Raw genomic sequence first — 5,000 nt, forward strand, 5'->3', positions numbered from 1 at the left:
AATTGTGTTAGTGTGTGTGTTAGAATTTTTTAGTGTGTTGGAGTGTTTTATTAGTGTGTTAGCATGTGTTAGTGTGTATTTGTGTGTGTGTTTTAGTATGTTATTATGTGTTAGCGTGTGTTAGTGTGCGTTACCTTGTGTTAGTGTGTGTTAGTAATTTTAGTGCTATAGTGAGTCAGTGTCCCCGTGGTAATGACGCGGGTTGCCTCTTTGGACAACCCCGCCAGCCGCCTTCACCGCCACCGCCGCCACCGCCGCCGCCGCCGCCGCCGCCGAGTTTCTTATTGATTTTCACAAGAATGAAGACACGGAGAGGGCGGCGGGCTGGTGGCTGAGAGAGAGAGAGAGAGAGAGAGAGAGAGAGAGAGAGAGAGAGAGAGAGGAAAAGGGGAATGAGGTGATAGGAGAGAAGGTCTCTCTCTCTCTCTTCTCTCTGTCTCTCTCTCTCTCTCTCTCTCTCTCTCTCAGCGGTGACCTAAATCGATGCCTGAGAGAGAGAGAGAGAGAGAGAGAGAGAGAGAGAGAGAGAGAGAGAGAGAGAGAGAGAGACAAGACCTGTAGAAGCAAGAAATGAAGGATCCTCAATGTGAATACTATGATTTTTCTTCGTTCTTTAAACCTCCTCACTTGACGGTCTGCGCGCTAGTGGAGGAGGAGGAGGAGGAGGAGGAGGAGGAGTTGGAGGAGGAAGAAGAAGAAGAACAAGGACAAGAATAGGAGCAGGAAGATAAGTAACACAAACATGGGAGATGGAGGAATAGTGAATAGAGGCAGAAGCAAAGGAGGAGTAGGAGGAGGAGGAAGAAGAACAAGGACAAGAACAAGAACAGGAGGAGGAGTAGGAAGAAAATAAGTATAACACAAGCATTGGAGGAGAAAAAGTGAATAGAGGCAGAAGTAAAGGAAGGAGAAAGAAGACACAAAAAGAGGTGGAGGAGGAGGAGGAGGAGGAGAAGCATAGAAGATGGAGGAAGAAGGAAAATAGAAGTACAGGAGGATATAAAGGACTCTGAACAGAAATAAAGGAGGAGGTTGGAGAATGGGAGGATAAACAGTAGTAGAAGGAGGAGAGGAGGAGGAGGAGGAGGAAGGAAGTGAAATAAGGGGGGTTGGTGAATCGGGAAGAGCAGCTGGAGGAGGAGGAATGCAAAGATATACAAAGGAAAGCCAAACAGCAACAGACGTCTTGGTCCTTTCGAGGCTGTTTGGTAACTACTTCTAACTGGCTACAGAGAAAAGAGACGGGACTACAGGAGGAGGAGGAGGAGGAGGAGGAGGAGGAGGAGGAGGAGGAGGAGGAGGAGGAGATGAAGGCAGAAGAATTTATAGACAAGTTGGTGGAGGAGGAGGAGGAGGAGGAGAAGAAGAAGAAAAAGAAGTGGTGGTTGTGGTGATATTAGTGGTGATGGTGATGGTAGTGGTGATGGTGGTGGTAGAGAAACAGGTATAAGAAGAAAAATAAAAGAATATTCTAACAGCAGAGGAACAGTTAATCTAAGTGTGACTGAGAAGGTGCAATTTTTTTTTTTTTATTTCCTTTATATTTTTCTTATTGTTGTTGTTTATATCACCTTTCTTTTTTAACCTATTTTTACCGTATTCCTTTGCCTTATTTTTTTTCTACTTTTCTTGTTATCATTTTCATTATTTACTATTGTCTGTGTACCATGGAATATCAATTATATATTTGATTTTATTTTTGCATTTTTACTATTTTCCTTTGGTTTTCTGATCTTGTATTTTTTTTTTTTTTATGTCCATTTTATTCATTTCATTTTTTTTAATTGGTTTTATTTTAATCAATTTCTTATCTCATCTTGCTCTTTTGTTTTTTCCTTTCGTTATTTCTGTATTTTTTTTGTTTTTATCTTTACTTTAGCTTTTTTTAACTGGTATGTCTGTTCAGATTGTTTTTATATTGCCATTTTACTTTTTTTATTTTCTTTTATCTTTTCCTTTTTTTCATTTACATTTTTAACTGGTATTATTGTGATATTAATTCATTTTTTTCTCCCATTGCAGGTAAGTGTTCTGTAATGTGCACCTGTTGTCCACCTGCTCCACTGTTCCACCTGGTTGTGTGGTCAGCCTAAGGTACAGTGTTGTTTTGTATCTGGTTATTGCTATTGTTACGCACCAGAAAGAGTGGACAGGGGCGAAAAATATTGGTAAAAAGTCGTTTCATTCTTTCCATCCTCTCACCTCCTAAAAATGGACAGGTATAGAATATTAGAGAGATGTCAATCTGTTTCTTTTTAAAATGTATCTTGTTACGTATTTGGAAGCGTGGACAGACGCGAAAAGTAGTGATAAAAAGTCGCTTCAGTCTTTCCCTCAAAAAAAAAAAAAAAAAATCAGGTATAGAATATTAGAGAGGAATGTCAATCTGTTTCTTTTTTTTTCACTTTTTCTTTCATTTTTTTTAAGTGTCTTTACTCTCCGCTTCTGCAACTTATTTTTCTTCTGTTTCTTACGACTATCAGATCAGAACCATAATTCTTCGAAAGGTGAATGCCACACGTTTCCTTTACTTTTGCATCTCGCCCATAGCCCCTTCAGTACTGGGACACATTTTTACCTTGAGATTTGTGTGCGAAATGACCATTTTATCGACATTAGGAAGGGTATACGGAGGTCAGAAGATAAATAGCCACAGTCTTCACTATTTTAATAACCTCACTCAAAGTTTCTGAAGCTGTATAAAATCGCGTCCCAGTACTAAAGGGGTCAACACACACTCAAAGAAAGATGTATAGAGTAAAGTTTCATTCCCTTGTGAACTTGTACTCTTTACTTGGTCATGGAGGGAAAAAGATAGCAAAAAGTTGGTGTTGTATTGAAATGATGTTGGAATGGAAGGATTTAAATGAAGGATCGTTTGTGAAGAGAGGAACTGAAGAACGAGTGAATTATATTGAATGTGTGGTAAAATTCTCGTCAGTAGTGGTTAATAGAGCAAAGAAAATAGTGAAATGGTGATGTTGACTTACTGAAACTGCTATAATGAAAGATGTGGAGGAGGATTGTGAGAAGAAATAAGAATAAACGAAAGAATTGATGAATTTTGCAGCGTCAATTTGTCAGTAGTGAATAGTGAAAGGGAGAAAATAGAGAAATGGTGGTGATGTATTGAAATCATGCAAGAATATCAAAAAAATAAATAAAGATGTGTGATTTTATTTGCGTAAAGAGGAGAAACAGAGGGAATGGCGTGAACTATTGAATGTCTCGTGAACTTTCCGTCAATAAATGCCAGTGTGTGGGAGGAATGAGTGAAACAGTGGCAGTGACGTGATGAAATGATGGAACAATGAACTAAATGAAGGAATATGATTGTGTTTGCGAAGGGCACCAAAGAATTATTAAACTGAAAAACACTGATGAAAATAAATAAGAATATGAATAAGGGGTAGAATATTAATGGGGAATGCAGGATTGAGAGATAGATAGATAGAGAGAGAGAGAGAGAGAGAGAGAGAGAGAGAGAGAGAGAGAGAGAGAGAGAGAGAGAGAGAGAGAGAGATACTGACTCAATTTTGATTTTAAGATGCTGTTCAGGGTTGGCGTCTTCTAGTCTTAGGGAGGGAAAGGAGGAGAAGGAGGAAGAAGAGGAGGTGGAGGTGGAGGTGGAGGTGGAGGAGGTCAGTCTCAAGCCATTGATCTAGACTCCGTGGTTTCGATTTCATGAGAGAGAGAGAGAGAGAGAGAGAGAGAGTTTTATTATTATTATTATTATTATTATTATTATTAGTAGTAGTAGTAGTAGTAGTAGTAGTAGTAGTAGTAGTAGTAGTAGTAGTAGTAGTAGTAGTAGTAGTAGTAGTAGAACATCAACAACTGTAGTGATTCGTGTTTATTGACAAGTAGGTAGAAATATGTTTGTGTTTGTTTATGATAATTTGTTAGTCTCTCTCTCTCTCTCTCTCTCTCTCTCTCTCTCTCTCTCTCTCTCTCTCTCTCTCTCTCTCTCTCTCTCTCTCTCTCTCTCTCTCTCTCTCTCTCTCTCTTTCTCTACCTCCCTCCCTCTATACACCTTTTTACTACACCAGAGAGAGAGAGAGAGAGAGAGAGAGAGAGAGAGAGAGAGAGAGTCGTGAATGAACCAACGTCAGAAGAGAGACTCGTTCGCTGCTATCGATCTGACCGCAAATTTCTTTATATTGTTTTTCCTTTTCTTTTCTCTCGTTTTCCTTTTTTTTCTTTTCATTTCTTTCCTTCTCATTGTACCGCTGCTCGGGTTGGTTTCTTGTCCAGACGATTGCTTGTTTTTGTTTTCTATTGTTGTTGTTTTCTTTACACGATGAGGAGGATGATGAAAGGTTTAGCTCGTGTGTGTGTGTGTGTGTGTGTGTGTGTGTGTGTGTGTGTGTGTGTGTGTGTGTGTGTGTGTGTGTGTGTGTTTATAATAAAGTTCGTATTCTCAAACACTTTTTTGCTGCTCCTCCACTATTTCAAAAGGCTCTATCTAAATGTACACAACTTTTTTTTAAGGTGTTTTTACTGTTCTAAAGGTAGATTGACAAGATTCTACATTATTGTCTGGAGAAACGCTTTTGAAACCCCCTCTTAATCATTTCTGTAGCCTTGGAAAACAGTCGTGGCGAAAGAGCAAAGCGTTTCTGAATAGGGACCTGAGATACACATGTAGGTAATATTGTCAGGTAGTGTTTGTATTGAGTTGCCATGATCAGATTAGCCAAGGTTAGGTTAGGTTAGGTTAGGGAAAATTAATACCGCGCTTCAAAACTTAACGAGAAGGTAATTTTGTGAGGTAAGGAAGGAGAAAAGTAGATCATAAGTTTTAGCATAAATTTGGTTCAGTAACACGGTATGTTAGTTTGAATTAGGTAAGGCAAACAATAAAACAATTATGCCTTTACTTAATGAAATGAAGACAATAAGCAAGGAAACTGGATAGGAAGGTAATGCGTTTCATTAAATTAGGTTTGGTTAGGTCAGAGGTAAAGCAGTAAGAAAGAAGGAAAGGTGAGAAGTGCGCG

At 39.0% G+C, this 5,000-nt stretch overlaps 1 protein-coding gene and 1 long non-coding RNA gene across 5 annotated transcripts in view; both read left to right on the plus strand.

Moving 5' to 3' along the window:
- LOC123507933 overlaps positions 1 to 3,320 on the plus strand; it is a 70,491-nt gene extending 67,171 nt beyond the window's left edge. The window contains exon 2 of the long non-coding RNA XR_006675832.1: positions 2,023 to 3,320. This is a non-coding gene — a long non-coding RNA (uncharacterized LOC123507933). The remainder of the gene's footprint in view (positions 1 to 2,022) is intronic.
- The window catches only part of LOC123507929 (cAMP-dependent protein kinase catalytic subunit 1), a 697,649-nt gene that overhangs the window by 459,963 nt on the left and 232,686 nt on the right, over positions 1 to 5,000 (plus strand). The gene's annotated exons all lie outside the window — the stretch shown is intronic.

This window comes from Portunus trituberculatus, chromosome 23 (genome assembly GCF_017591435.1).
Source record: "Portunus trituberculatus isolate SZX2019 chromosome 23, ASM1759143v1, whole genome shotgun sequence".
Taxonomy (NCBI): domain Eukaryota; kingdom Metazoa; phylum Arthropoda; class Malacostraca; order Decapoda; family Portunidae; genus Portunus; species Portunus trituberculatus.